Below are 16,628 nucleotides of genomic sequence, written 5' to 3' on the forward strand. Positions count from 1 at the left end.
CATAGTGGGATTGTCTAAAGTTTTAGCCTTGGCTCCCAAATTCATAGACTACCCCATATGATTTCTAGACTTTGCAATCCAGATGCTAGGAACTCATCCATTTGTCTAATTTGGTTTTCCCAAGCCAAAGCATACAAAGATGGATCAGAAATGGACTAGACACAAAACAGGATAACCAAGACAACAGTAACAGTTGAGTCTGTGTCAGAGGGAGGTCTCCGCAGTCTGACCAGTAGAATGTAAAGGATAGAAGGTTTTTTTCACAGGCCATGTTGCATGATCCCTGTACTGCCTGGAGTTTGAGGAATCCTGGGCTTTGCTATGTAGTCTAGGTGTTAGAACCCTGCTGATGGTGCCAAGGTGCTGGTCCACTGGGAATTTTCATCCTCTCAGTGTCATTAGGGGATCTCCAGGGCTACATGGAAGGTAAGGAAATAACATGTCTCTGCATGAACTGCTTATTACCCAGAAATTGCTGATGGCCCACTGGGTGTCTACCAATGGATTGAATAAGGGTGTATAAATCTCAGGTTCTTCCAGTTCATCAGACAGGACACCTCTGAACCAGAATCCAGGAACTGAGAGGAAGTTAGCTAAAAAATGCTTAATTTTTCTCTGAATGTGCTGTTTACCTTGGAAGTTTGCAATTACCTTGCCCCTCTCATATCCCAGAGTGAAAAATGAATTTGAGGTGGAGTGATCTAGTCAGGGCCTCCATATGTTAATCCTATGGTTCACCAGAAAAACCAACACCCCCATTTGGGGCTAAGCTCAAAACAAGCATTTAGTAACTATTAAATACTGACCAAGAGATAGACTTTGGTCAGGACCATTCTTGGGAATTTCCCAGCTAGAATGGCCTTGAACAGTGTGTGTTGCAAGGGCTTATAAGGACAAACTTGCAGGCCTTTCCCATGAAACTTTGTTATTTCCCCAAACTACAATACCCAGAATACCAGAAAGTTACTTAGCTCCTGGGCCTTACAGGTTAATTTTGGGAATTAAATCTTCTATCAAGGTTGTGTGCTTGAAATTTGTGAAATTTTATCCCACCTCCAGGAGATATTGACGAGGGAGATTCTATAATGTTTGAAAAACAAAAACAAAGCACCAATCTTCCCAAAATACTATGAGAAAATGAGTGTCTAAATTCCTCAGGAAGAGAAGTGCTTCATAGTACAAAACAAAATTTAAAGGATAATCTAATAGTATAGGCTTTAAGTATAACCCAGTCTCTCTTGTTTTACTTTAAACTGCTTTAAAAAGAATATCTTTACAACAGGTTAACCAGGAGAAGTCCTGATGAGGATCCAATATTGATGATGTCACAGAAGCCAGACCTCATTGCAGTGAACATTTGCAAGTGAAGATGTGTGTGAAAAGAGGGATCTAGAGACTCTGTGTTCTAGCTGGCTATATGTGTCAACTTGACACAAGCTAGAGTTATCGCAGAGAAAGGAGCCTCCCTCGAGGAAATGCCTCCATGAGATTCAGCTGTAAAGCATTTACTCAGTTAGTGATCAATGGAGGGAGGGCACAGCCCATTGTGGGTGGTGTCATCCCTGGGCTGGTGGGCCTGGGTTCTATAGGAAAGCAGGCTGAGTAAGCCAAGGGAAGCAATCCAGTAAGCAGCACCCTCCATGGTCTCTGCATCAGCTCCTGCTTCCAGGTTCCCACCCTGTGTGAGTTCCTGTCCTGACTTCCTTTGGAGATGAACAGCAATGTAGAAGTGTAAACTGAATAAACCCTTCCCTTCCCAACTTGCTTCTCGGGTCATGGTGTTTCATTGCAGCAATAGAAACCCTGACTGATGTACCCTGCCTCAGTAATAAACTGGAGACACACCTGACATCAACCTCTGACCTCAACACACATGCATGTACATACACATGTACATACATATGCACTGCTGTGCAAGAATGTGTGTGTGCACACACACACACACACGCATACACACACACACCATCAAACACACATAGACAAATTCTTTTTAAAAATGCAAAGAAGAGTGGATATAAGTAGTCTTTATGGAATTTTCAAACTAGTGGAAATGATATTTGTAAACCATGATGCTGTTACACACATCAGACAAGGTCTGTACTCACAAGAGAAAAAATTCTTAACACTGTGAGAGATCCCGGATGAAAAGAACTAGAAATGGAGTAAAAGAAAACATAGTAACAGTGCATACTGAGCAACGCAGAACTCTGGCTTCACTGCTACATACCCACCCTAGCTGGCCTGTGTGCAAGCCTTCAGGAGTTCAAACTAACAGCAAGATGGGCACCATGAAGATTCAATGGTAAAACCGCAGCTTCCAAGGAATTCAATGAATACTAACTGTAAAGAGATAAATTACTGTTCTAGCTTGCATTTTGCCTATGCATCTGTCATGCTTTTTAAAAATGGAAATCCTGAAGGCTGTGTCCATGATTTTCCGAGGGCAGAGCGGTGTGGACTTACTCATGGCGACCTGGAATTTGTCAGCCTGATGAGACCCCTCAAACCTCCTTATTCAATTACCTGTTTTCACCCGTTCTAGTTCATTAGCGCACCCCTCTCCTTCCGTCTGCCTGCGGAACATCTGAGTGGAAATGTCCAGGGGGCAGTTGGAGATATGGTCCAGATGTCAGAGGCGGTGCCGAGGTGCCGATAGTGATGTGGGAAGTCAGCTTTTAAAGGCCATTCATTCTGCAAACATTCATTTAGCTCTGAGCTGATTAACCAATACAATTCACTCCACAGTATTTATTAGGAGCCAACTATGCGCCAAGAACTAAATCAGCAGGAGGAGAGGATTAAAACAATTCTCTAATTGCTCCATTCTTTGTGTTCATTGAATGCTTGCTTGCTATGTGTATCGCCCTCTGACTTGGAATTTCACTACTTTTTTTTTCCAAATTTTATTAACTATATATTGAATTAAAATATAATTACATATTTTCTCCCTTCCTTCCCTCTTATCTTTGTCTGTCCTCCCTCATTTATTTTCAAATATATGGTCTCTTTTTCTTTGTTAGGATTACACATATGCATAAACGCCATTAAATGTTGCATATATACATATGACTTGAGGGATGAGCACTTAAGATTGGGTCACCAATTAAAGGGTTCATCTCTGAAGTTCCTTGTTAGATGTGGGACTCTGTGAGATTTCTCCCTTCTTTTGGAGCATGCCTATCGATTTTATTATTGTTCAGGTCCTGTTTAGGCAGCCATATTCTTCCGAGCTGAAGGGAAGCTCTCCTCGTGGCGGGGAATGAGCATCTTTTGTGAACTTCAGGATCATTTAGGCTAATAGATAGGCTGTGGGATTTCCTTAAGTGGTCAGCATGGACTTTGAAGAAACAATTAGACTTGGAACAAAGAAAGCAGTATACAGGTTGTTGGAAAAGACTTTAAATGACAGAAGACATGTTCCTGTATCTTTAACACATATTGGAAGTATGTATTTACAAGAAAATACCTGCTTTTCTCTATGGGTTCTTAGCAATCAAGTTGGAGGTTAAGAGAAAGTAAATATCTGGAAGAAGCTGAGGAGGAGGGTGACCCCACAGGAAGACCAGCAGTCTCAACTAACCTGGACCCTGGAGATCTCTCAGTCACTGAGCCACCAACCAGACAGCAGACACCAGCTGATAGGAGGCCCCCTGCCTGGTCTGGCCTCAGTGAGAGAAGACACACCTAAACTTGGAGAGAAGTCCCTGGAAGCCTCAGGGAGTGGGGAGGTCTGGTGGGGTAGGGATGGAGGGGTGGGGACATCCTCTTGGAGACAGGGGAAGGAAGAATGGGGAAGAATGGGATAAGGAACAGTTGGAGGGCAGACTGGGATAGGGATAACGACTAGACTGTAAAAAAAGATTAAAGAATAATAATAATAAAATAAAATGAAGAGAGAAAGTAAATAGGTAATTAGAAAATAATGTAAAAGACTAGGAGAATCCAAAGAGGAAAATACACTGCTACATTGTGTATAAAATATTCACACCTAGTGGTTAACAAGTTGTTATAACAGCTTTCATTGGATGGATCCACACTTACTCGGACTGATGTTTCAAGTCTAGTCTAATGGTAAGAGCCCAATTTCTCCTTCTAGAGTGGATATTTATCCTGGAGGATGTGCAGGGATGTTGCTGAATTGACTTGATGAATTTCCATATTTAAAAGTAAGCAGTGAACTAGGAATACAGTTCCATGGAGTAAGGACCTGTGTCTAGATCTCCAGAACGCACTGAAAGTTGGAGGCTATCGAATTCCTCTGTAATCCCAGTGGCTTATGATACAATGTGAGGTAGAGACAGGAGAAATCCTGAAGGCTTGCACAAAGGCCAGCTAGTCTGGGCATGTAGCAGTGAACAAGACTTCCACTCAAACATAAGGCAGGAGAGAACCCACACTGAAACACATACACACACACACACACACACACACACACACACACCCTTATGCACGTACAGTGGTGGGGGGAGAAAAAGACAGAGGTATAAACTTTTGATTTTATTTTTCATTCATTTTTATTATCCAAGATGTGTTTATACAACCATTTAATAATTGATTTTGATAGCGTTACTTCTCCAAAGGGACAAAACCAGAATAGGTAAGGCAGATACTTCCAGCATCTGTAGAATGCTGCGAAATCCAGCATCTGTTCAGAATCTGTAGAAATGCTTGCCAAAAGGCTGCTTCTTATTCATAGGCAATGATAAAGACTAAGTCACTGTGCTTTTCAGAGTTCGAAAGGCACTGTTCCATACAGACTGCATTTCATCATCACAGCAGCCCTGTGAAATCAGAATCTTTATCTCCATTGTCTCTGCTCTATAAATGAGGACACAGAGGCCAGGAACATTTCAGTGATGTGCCCAAAGTCAGTAGCCAAGCCATTTAGTCCAAGTATCTAGTTGCAAACTAGGTGCCATTGTATTACTGGTGCCTCTCTTATATCTCCCAGTCCTTGAGTTTGTTTTCCTTTAATGTTTTGGTCTACAGCCATCAATATGATGACCACAGTGACACACTCCCAACACACCTTACCTGAAGAAGCTGGTGGATCTCATGCATGGGAGGATTTTAGTTTTTGCTGTAGAAGTAACAGTGTAACAATGTGTCTCTTGACTCATACAACTTCTAGTTCACAGTCCTATGCCTTTGGAAAGCTCAGTAGATCCTGTATTCATGTATCCACTTGTTTTCTGTCCAGTCTACCTTTTCCCCATCACATGTCTCTCAGGAAGCTCTGCTTCTAAATTCTCAGAGGCTTTGCATGTAGGTGGAGCAGTGCTGAGTGAGAGGAAGCACTGGAGCTTTGGATTTCACTTGTCCAGTCTGGTGTCTGTTGAACACCATCCCATCTGGTCCCCATCGCTTTCTGCCAGCATCTGCTGAGATGCCTCAGCCCCATCTGGCCTCTGGCAGTCTGATTCCCGTGGCATCTGTTCCAGTGCTCTTGTTCCCACTTCAATGTCACCTAGGTCTGCTGCTGGTCTTTGGTGCCACCTTTCTTTATAGACAGGACAGAGGTCTCACAAGCCTGAGGTTCTGGTCAAAGGCTATGAACTTGTGTTAGTGACACCATGTAAACTGCTTCAGAATTATTTTTGCTAGCCCCACAGAACAGGGGAGCTTTCTGATAAGACCTGTGTTCTTCCCAAGAACAAGCAGTGGGAAGATGTTTGGTGTTTTGTCTGTTATTTAGACCTATCAGAACCCAACCTTCACCAGGGTGAACAGTATGCAGGATTCCTTACGGGAACATCATTGGCTGTTTTGTCTTCCCCAAGATTCTGGTCCATTTTCTAGTCCAAAGATTTTATTTGTTGTTGTTGTTGTTTTTTTCAGAATTCCATCTATAAGATTTAACTCAATTGCTAGTCACTTTATTTGTATTGTTTCTAAGATAATTATTTAATCAATAGTTTTCTTTAAATTTCATGCCTCTCTCTTATTCTTGCTTTATACGTATAATAAGACAGCCATTTTGATTTATATAGCTGTCACTTGTATATCTCCTTAAAATGCATATAATTTTGGATATATTTAAGTGACTCAGCAGTACACACATAACAATACATACTAACAATAATTATGTACATGAAGTATGATTTTCAATATGAGGGAGTTACTCCTCTTCTTTGTCTGTCCTATTGTTGCTGACATAGTCGCCAGTGGGGTACTGGCATGAAAGGTAGAAATTACCTATCTTCATGGAAATGTTGAAACACCTCCATTTTTTCTTACTTGGATAATTTATTCATTTTAAATGGTATGGAGGGTTTCCTAGTAACCAGGTGAGTGTGGAAAACACAGTTATCTCAGCTCCAAGTGCCTTCTGGTTCTGGCTTCAGTGAGGTCAGGGTCATGCTGGCCACAGTGAGAAGCTTCCCTGCTCTTGCCTCAGGAGGTTAGAGGACAGGATGCCAAGAAGCTTGAGTTGAGATAAGATGCCCTTGTTGCAGCCCTCTCCACAGAGCCCCAAGAGTCAGTTCCTGTCAGAGCCTCTGCGGTTGCAGGTAGTCCTGGTTTATGGGAAACAAAATATTCTGGAAAATGACAAAGGGACCAGAAAAGGTACAGATAAAAAGTTCCTACTACTATACTCAGTCTACATGTACACAAAGCCTTGACTTGAGAGTTGTGCATTCTGGGTGAGCATATTGTTTTTCTGCAGCTGTGAATGGTACCCAAGGCTGGATGTGAGCATGAGGTTCCCTCCTTCCCTCCTTCTCTCCATCCCTCCTTTCTTACTTTCTTTTCCTTGTTCTTCATCATCCCCACCTCTCTGTCTCTCTGTCTCTCTGTCTCTCTGTTTCTCTCTCTCTCTCTCTCTCTCTCTCTCTCTCTCTCTGTGTGTGTGTGTGTGTGTGTGTGTATGTTAATCATATAGGTTCCAGGGACTAAACTCCTATCATCAGGCATGCTGCCAAGTGTCTTTACTGTCTAAACCATCTCACTGGTGAAGTTTTTGTTAATCATTTTGGACTTAGTTTCTGGCTGCCAAAGCCAAGAGCCTTTTCCTTCTTCAGTGAGGTGAGATTTTAGCAGGACCTCACCAGAGAGCCGGAGGGAATAATGGTATAGAAATACCCATATAAGGGCTGGAGACATGGATCAGCAGTTAAGGGCAATCCTTGCAGACCATATTCTGCAGACCAGAGTTCTGCTTCCCATGGTCACTCACATCCACCTGTAACCCCAGCTCCAGGAGCTCAGCTGCCCTCTTCTGACCTCCCTCAAAAGCTGAGGAGTTAGGTTTGGCAAGAGGCTCTTGATAAAATGGGGATGATGTTAAAAATAGGGAAAAGAGAGCCAAGAACTTCCTTCTTCTAGTCAACTCTGGCACCTACGCTTGGGAGGACTTTCATCTCTTCCGTACTTCTTCTCTTTGTTCTGTGGATACTCCTACACTCCTGACCATTAGTGCTCTCGCCCAGGGCCTTGAAAATCAACCGACTTCTTCTTCTCTTCAAGAAGGTTTTACATTAATATGTCCGGAATTAGAGATGCAGAGGCCTTAGTCTATGGTGATCTGCTTTGCAGAAAACACAATCACTTAGGCATTTCTGTGACATTCTCTGGTAGAAGACTATGCTCTCCTCCTGGAAGTGCAGAGAGATTCCTGTAATAAGTTCCCAAATTTCTTGAGAAATTCAATTGTAAGGCCATCTGGTTCAGAGGTTTATGTCCTTGTCATGAGATAATTGTATTATCTACACATCAGCAGTGTGTCCTCTTGAACCTAGTCATTACAATTTCTGAAAATATTTTGATGTGACCTTTGAATTTTTTGATTAGAGGATTGGATGTAAATGCATCTAAGGACATCCGCAAGAAGAGGTTGAGTGTCGTATTTCTCTGGTTTAGCTTCTTAAATTGAGCTGAGACAGGCCTCTTTTGCTTTCTTGTGACTCATCTGTAATCCTGAAAAAATCTGATTAGTAATATACACAACAGAAATGCCTTCCATCAGTAGTGATGACAAATGAAGCAGCAATTTCTTCCTTAATTTACAGATGGCATAAAGATGGGATAAAGCCTGCAAGGAGGCAGAGAAGTGTGTGGTGTAGTTTCAGCATTTGAAGAATTATACCTAAATGACAAAGCAACGGCTTCGTATGTGTGGTTGTTTACCGAGGTGACAGCGTGGGTCACAGCAGACAGCTCTGTACTGAGAGGAAATAAAGCAGGAGGCAGACTGTGAGAAAAAGGATTTAGTCAAGGAGTGAGAGATTAACTTCAGAAACCAGACACAGCACATATGGGCAAAGCTGAACATTGTAACATGGAGGACACTTCAATCCGTTGCTTGTAATTTGTTGTAGAAGAAGGCAGAAAGACAAAGGAGTGAGCTTTGGAAGGAAGGATGTCAGAAGTGAATATGTTACTGTAGCGGTCACCTAGAAAAACCATTTGCAAATGTCTCAAACATCTTAAAGAAAGCAAATACAGAGGGCAAAGGATCATGGTCCAGAGGAGCCTCGAACTGTGAACAGAATGAGAAAGCACGTGAGCGAGCCGAGCAAGTGAAGCTGAAAGAAGCTTCCTGCCCCACCCCCCCGAGAATTGTACCTTAGGCAGGAGCAATGTGAGCGGAGTCAGGATGTGTGTTCTGCTGTTTCTCAGTTCCATTCTCCATTTCACATAATGTGAAAGAAGGGTCTCGCGTCTCCTAGCCTTCCACTGTGAGTCTGACAGTTTGTAAACATTCTAGGCAGATCTTTTGACAAACTCATATGTGGAGGTAGAAGGGCACGCCCCCTTCTTACAGCCTTGTCTGTAATAGCAAATGAAACATCCGAGTGGCTCCTATAAGTTCCTTTTCCTAAGTCCACAAGCGTCTTCATTTATCTAAGTGATGCACCTAGGTAGAGATTTTTTGATGTCATCATTTCCCTACTTCAAACAAGGGGAAAAAAACTGTGGAAACTCTTCTTGCTTTTGTGAGCGGAGCCTTGGGCTTCCTTTGTGCCTTCTATTGGACAAGATTCCAGAGTTCTATGGCCTGAATCTACTGCGTCCAGCACGAGCTTGTGCATTGGAACTCTGTTCCACTGTTGGTGCTTTGTTTGAAGGTGTAGAATCTTGACGAGGTGTCTAGCTGGAGAGGATGGGCCACTAGGGGAACGAATGTCTTTGGAGGTTGTACCCATTTCCGGGTTTTCTCTTTTCTTTGCTCCCTCCAACATGACCTGCAGCAGCATGCTTTTACCATCATGATGTACAAACTCCCCAACCCCCTCCCCACCGGCCCCGAAATCGGGAGTAAAAATATCTTGTCACAGTGAAGCAAAGGTGATAAGAAAAATAAAACTTATGCTTTTCTGTCGTGAGAGGTGGGAGGAAGAACAGAGAGAAGAGGGTCATTAGTAGGACTAAATCTTGTGTTCTAGGACTGCCCGGTGCTGATTTCCCTATGTAGATGGCACAGTGACAGGAAGAGGGGACCAGGACAGAGCAGGGACTGCTTTGTGTCCCCTGTCATTGTGGGACTGTATAAGGGTATCCTGGGTCATGGTTGAACAGGTACTTAGAACCCCGAGATTCTCCGTGGAATTCTGCGTGAGAACCGGCAGGAGTTCGGTACCTCCCATCATCTAGGATCCTGAAAACAGCCACATTTCCATAGAGTCACATAGGCCAGGCTTTAGGCCTCAAGCCCTAGAGATTTACATACTAATGAAGGCCAGAGGGCAGAGCAAATTAAACATTCCTCCCCCAGATCCTCCCCTAATCCTCCCCCTTTCTCCCTCCCTATATAACTCGGGCCGGCCCTGAGTTTTTGGGGGTACGCCTAGATCCATCTATTATCCGTCATGTCAATAAACCTTTTTGGAACCAAGGACTTCCTCGTGTTACTGGGGCCTGCCGCTGCCAAGGCCCTCAGGCCGCTGGAACCGTAGGATCTTCTTCCCTGATGTGGGACCCGCCACGGCGGCACAAGCTTGCGCCGTGGGGCCTTTTTTAAATTTTCCCCACATGTCATGTATTATCTAAAGGAATGTTCTTGGTAGGGGGTGTGAGCCATGACTGTCCCTGACGGAGACGTCACTGCTCTCTTTAAGGTTGGCACATGAAGATATCTCTTTAACATCACACGGTTCTGACAAACAGGGCCAAAAAATAAAAAAAAAAGGGGGGAGAGGGAGGGTAGGGTTTCTTTTTTGTTATTGTCCTGGGAGAGCAAATGTGTGAGTGTATTCATCCTAACATGTGTGGAGTTTGGCGTCACTCCTCAGGCACCATGCACATTACGTTGTGCACGTAGAGCTTAATGAGTAGGCTAGGCTGCCGGGCCAGTGAGCCCAAGGACCCACTTGACACTGACTCTCCAGTGCTGGGACTAAAAGTGGGCCACTTTGGCATGATGTTTTTTGTATTTACATGGGTTCTGAAGAACAAAATCAGTTCTTTGCTTTCAGGGCAAACACTCTGTGAAGTCCAGCCCTTGTTTTTAAGACAAATACCTTGGTAAAAGGAGAGTGTCATGGCATTGCTCTTGTCTAAAAGCCTCATGCCTGGTAGTCAATGAAATAGACTGAACAGCTGACCGCTGTCGTTGAATTATAGAATCAGCAGCCCAATTCTCACTAGTGGCCATCAAAGTTATTTACTTACGATGAAAAGTATTGCCAAAGAGTTGTAGATAAGTACTCCTTATCAATCCCTTGATGTATGTAGACGATAGCTGGGAATCCAGACCATTCCCTCGGTTTGTCTGGAGGAATCCCACCATTGGTGAAGCTCCTCCCCACCCCAGCAGGCTGTGCTGACAGCTCACTGTCAGCGCAATGAAGATAAGAGACCACTTAGAACGCCCCAGCTATTTAGAGCATCACCATTCTAAGTAACTAAAAGGCTTACACTTAAAGCCGGTAGCAGTTTCTCTTCAGTTTTTTTCCTGCTGTGCGATGGCTCCAGCACTCAGGCCAGCAGCTGCTGCTCTCCAAGTGCCTGGACTCAGGAGTCTTTCAGAGCTGGGCTCCGTGCCCAAAACATACAAGCGAGAAAAATGAAAACACACACTGAAGGATGCTGGGGAGAACACAGTCTTGTTTGGAATTAATGAGCCTCAGCAAACCCCTCACCTGACAGCAAGGCTTCATGTTTACCTTGTCTGAAGGTTGATTTAATTTGAGAATACAATTCTGATTATATTTTGTAAAGAACACTTTGAGAGAAGCTCTAGGTTTATGTTTAGGATAGTTCTGAGTCCACTGGGAAGATTCCAGGGCCTAATTCCTTTGTCTTTCTTGTATGTTCTATCAAATATAAGAAAATTACCCCTTCTGATCTTGAGTTCTAAATACAATAATAATATTAATGTGAACGCTTCTTACAAGGAGGATGATATTGTGCTTGTGGGTTTCCCAGGGTCTAGATCTGTGACCTCAGTAAGCCACTTAACATCTCTGGGCCTTAGTTGGGGCACCTAGGAAATGGGTACAAGTTTAGATAGACGTCCTCTAAGAAGCCTTCCAGCCTAAGAGCCTTTTCATCTGTGGGCCCATCTCCACCTTACTTCTGTGGGAACCTCTCAAGACTAGGATATACCTTGTTAACATTTCCAGACACTCCTGTCTCTGCTTTTCTTCTCTACTAGAACATAAGCAGGCACCTTCTTCTCCACCAGGTGGAATCCTTATGTTTGGAGCCTGTCCAGAGCCCGTTCCTCATATGTGCGTGGGCATTTCTGCTGTCTGCTTTCACTTCCTGGGTGACCTCAGTTTGTTGAGGACCTCAATACATGCCAGAGTATTGATGACTCCCGATGGCTTTAGGTCTGTGCGTGTGTGTGTGCGTGTGTGTATAAAAGAGTTCCATAGCGTCCATGTACATGTGGAGACAAAAGGACAGCCCAAGGGCATTAGTTCTAGCATATGGGTTCCAGGGACTGGAATCAGGTCACCAGACTTGGTAGCACGTGCCTTTATCCACTAAGACATGGCACCTATCCTTTAGTAATTTTTCTTCGTTTTTTTTAAACATTTATTTTTATTTATGGGTATGTATTTGAGTATGCACATGCCACATGTATACAGGTTCCCGCAGAAGCCAGATGAAGGAACAAAATCCTCTGGCACTAAAGTTTCAAGTCACTGTGAGGCATCAGATGTGCCTGTGGGAACTCTGGTCCTTTGGAAGAACAACAGGGACTTCTAACCACTGAGCCACCTCTCTAACTCTCTTTGGTGCTTTCTTATTTCATTGTAGGTAAGTGTAGTTTCAATCTTTTACAGGGTTTATGGATCATCAGTGGAGGTTCTCTGTTTCTTTGAGTGTTTACTTGAGGAAGGCCTCCTGCCTTGGACATGAGACTCTATGGCTTTCACTCACCATGCATTCCTGGAGCACAAGGCACTTGTCTGACCATAGTAGTTGTGCCCAGTGCATATTCATTTGAATTAAAAGTGAACATGTCCTCTGCAAGCAGTACACCTAAGTCTAATTACAAGCTACCTGATGGCCTTCAGATCAACTTTCTGGAACAGATTATAGTCACTATGTACACCTGGTAGCCTTAAACTCACTATGTAGACCAGGCTAGCCTTGAACATACAGAGATCTGCCTACTTCTACCTTCTGAATGTTGAGATTGAAGACACAGCCCACCAGCTCCTGTTCACTCTTGTCTAGGCATTTTCGCCATTCTTTCCCCTTGTTTATCCCTAGACTTTCTTATCTGTCTCTTCTATTAGGACTTCCTGACGGTCAGCATCTTGTTCCTATTCCAGGCTGAATCTTTACATATGGAACAATGCCAGCATACAGCTGACACTCCTCAAATGTTCATTAGCTGAATGAATGAATCATGACTTCATGCATGTAGCTTATTCAAATGATGTGGGCTTGGTTTTCCCAGGCTCTTGAATGTTATCTCAGGCAATAGTTTTATCCTTGTTCCCAAATGTGTACTATGTCATGTGTTTGTGATTTCCTCCATAAAGGCAGAACAGTTCTTGAAGGGCAGTTCTTCAAAGCAAAGCATCTTTACCTCACTTGATTCATTTTCTTTGCCCTTATTTTTAAATTTCAATAGGGAGACTATACTAGACTAATTCTTCAGTGCCGTAGTGTTTCCTTCATTGGGCAGGCAGGCATGTGTGACACTCAAGCATCTCTGGTGGCCAAGAACCATCTGCTCCAACTCAGACTTGTGCTTTGAAAAAAATCTCCAAACTGTTCATTGCCTTGCGCTCAGTACCCTGGATACCTTTTCCACCTGCTGCTGCTGCCTCTGCATTGGCTGCTTTTCTCGTCCTCTGTACCTTGGGGTACATGTTTTCCGTCGTTCTACAGAACCTCCGAGCTTTCTGATTGTAACAGATGAAGAGAGGTGCTTGATTAACACGTTTGTGCTTTGCCCTATAAAGGAGCATCACATGTTCTTAAGGAAGAACACTTCTGTACTGCTAAATGTTGTCCTACTTAATTAAGCCTCACAATTGTTTTACATTTATTTATTTATTTATTTATTTATTTATTTATTTTTGTGTATATTTTGCCTGTATACATGGATGTATATCATGAAAATGCCTGGTACCCTGGAGGTTAGAACTGGAGTTATGGATTGCTGTGAGTCACTGTATGGATCCTGGGAATTGAACCTCTGCAAGAGCAACAAGTGTTCTTAGCTACTGAGCCATCTCTCTAGTACTTTAATTATGTCTTCATGGAAACTATAAGCAGTTTTATTCATGTTTCTAAGCTTTTATGCTTGTTATTTAACAGACACAAAGGAAACCAAGCTTAACCCAAAGTGCCAAAGCGATTGGCACATAGTACTCTTCAAAGGATGATTAATAGACGGAAGCACCAGGGCAAATAAAGAGATTAAACTATGGAGTAGGAAATGATTTGTTTAGTGTTTATCTCTGCTGAGTCTATGTTAAAAAGTTACAAGTCATTTGCCGTCTTTTTGTATCACCTTTATGATGGTCATTGTATAGCAGTTTCCTTTGATGTTAAAATGTTCCATCTGGGAGGGAAACTTCTTAAAACATAGGATTAACAATGGTGTGAGATGGCAGGATATTTTAAGACAGGATGTTTACAAGGAGGTGAAACAATAGGATGGTCTACCTGGAGGAAAACACTCCACCCTACAGGTTAAGTCTTTAAGACAGGAGATAAAAAAAATTTTAAATAGCTTCAGGAAGTTCCTGAAACTGACTAGATTCACTAGGTCCCTCCTTCCCCAAGACTATATAAGCAGAAAGGACTGCGGAGAGTCACTCCCAAACAAGCAAAGCTGCAAAGAACACTTTTAGACAAGCCTCATAAGTCAGAAATAGACAGAAAATGAGAGAGATCAGTTCTTCAAGTGCCTTGAAGAAACAAAGACCAGCTGAGCAACTTGGAAGAGGCTAAGACCATCAGAGACACCAATAAGCGGCACCCTCCAACTGTTGAGTGGCCTGAAGGCTGTGCAGTGTGCTCCAGGTTTCAGGATATTGTGAACAATCACTCATGCTGGGAGAGGGGGCTCTTGGTGGTGTAGCTGTCTTTGTGTCTTTTCTGTTTCTATAACTAACCCTTAATCCATATTCCTGTAAGCAGCCCTAATAAAACTTGTTTGTTCACTGAATTGGACTTTGGTGGTAGCTGTACTCTGGTCTGTCATCAGTTCCCTATCTGGAGTGAGCATACCTTCTAGTTTCATATCTCTTGAGGAATAGTGTCACACAGCACAGACTTTCTAGGGTTAAAGTCAGATTTAGTAGAATAAAACATTCCACTTGGCACAGTGCAGTTGATTTTCATTAATGTTTGACCTCATTAAAATGGGTTATTCTTTGAATAGTAAGATGAATGTTAAAATAAAATCTTACATATATGATGTAGATTTGGTAAAACAATGCCTCGTTTCTGCACTTGGTAATACCTTTAAAAATTGTTTCTGAAAACCCATTTTCTCCATTGCTTTGTGTTGGTGCCAGAACATACGCAGTTTTCCAACCAAGGGTATGTTGTTTTCTATGACTTTATTGTTAGCCTCCTTCACATTCGGCTATAGCTAATTTAGAAAAATTGCATTTAAATCAGTCCCCAATGGGAGGACCTGGAGCTCACATCTTTGCTTTTAATAGACACGTTAGTCTTCCTACATGGGAAGATTTCGTAAATGGGTTTTCATTCTCTTCTGGGAAGCTCGCTATCACACATCTCTCAGCACGCTTCTCATCTTTCCTTAGGGAATTTCAGTTGTCACTGCTTAGGACCTTGTACTGGTGTTCAAAATTGATTAACCTATGTGTATATTTTAACACGAGTCCTGTAACGATTGTAGTTGCTAAGCTCACTTGAGACATCAAGTATTACTTTACTTCATTAGCTGAAGGTTGCTTGTGCCTCAGCTCTAGAAAGCAGAGGATGAGGAGAGGGAGCAGAGGGAAGACCAAGCTGATGTTGTCTGTATGATTGTTCATACTTTGGCACTGAGGCATCAGGACTGAGTTTGGCTTTATCTGACACGCTGATATTAATAGGTCACATCGGAAAGGTGCTATACTACCAGTTAAAATACAAGAAAACAAGATTACTCACAACTCTACCATTGAGAAATAATCAGTAACACCTAGAGTACAAGCTTTATACCTTTTCATTATTGTTTCTCTTTAAAAGCAGAAGTGGCATCCTCTTAGTTGAGACTGATGTGTGAACGGCCCAACCTTATGTGGCTTTTCTCTTGCTTTAACCCTGTATTTCTCTGAGCAGGTTAGCTGAGAGAAAGGCATTGTTCCTACCTTGTGACATTTGGATAAGAGATGGACAAGGGTGAGGTGTACTCTAACTTGCCAGGCGACTGCTCTGCAGGAGCTGGCTCTTGCGTTTACTCAGTCCTTCCTATCCCACACAACTCAATTCTACAAAAGCTCTAGTCCCTTGCAAGGGAGGACAGATATACCTGTAAGTGTCTTGGCTCCTTTCTGTCAATGAGGAGCAAACAAATTTCTTTCTTTAAAATGCTATCGTGGTATAAATTTTTGCTCCCTGACCCTAGCTTCAGTTTATAACTAACAAAGTAGTGCTCTGTTATAAAAACATATAAGTGATTACTTACTTAGTAAATATCATTACCTATACCTCCTAAAAAATAGTGCTTATGTTGATGAGAGAGGAAAGTAGGCCACCGTACTGTCATGGGTCACCAAGTGACTGGTAAGAGCTTAACTGATGGCTACCTCAAAGCCTCAGAAGAGGGCAAAGCCATGCAAACACTGTGCCAGCAGACTTTATTGTAAGAAAGCCAACACCCGGTGATGGTGCATTGCTAGGCTGAGACTGAGACTTAAGATTTTTATTCATAATTATTAATTATAAAGTGAAGTTTCCTTATGACATTGTCATATGTATGTGTAATGTAGCTTCGACAACTGACCCTCTGTTCCTCTGTTCCTTCCACTCCTACTGACTCCTTTCCTCTTCCCAACTAATTCCCCTTCACTGTTTCCCCACCCTGGCTCCATCCCCTCTTTTTTTTTTTTTATTGGATGTTTTATTTACATTTCCTATGTTGTCCCCCTACCCCATCCCCCACCCACCCCGGAACCCCCAATCCCCTCACCCCTCCTCCTTCTTCTCTGTGGATGTAACCTCTATCTATTCCCCCCCACTCCCACCTCCCCACCCTC

The sequence above is a fragment of the Grammomys surdaster genome, unplaced genomic scaffold (genome assembly GCF_004785775.1).
Source record: "Grammomys surdaster isolate TR1022 unplaced genomic scaffold, NIH_TR_1.0 139, whole genome shotgun sequence".
Classification (NCBI taxonomy): domain Eukaryota; kingdom Metazoa; phylum Chordata; class Mammalia; order Rodentia; family Muridae; genus Grammomys; species Grammomys surdaster.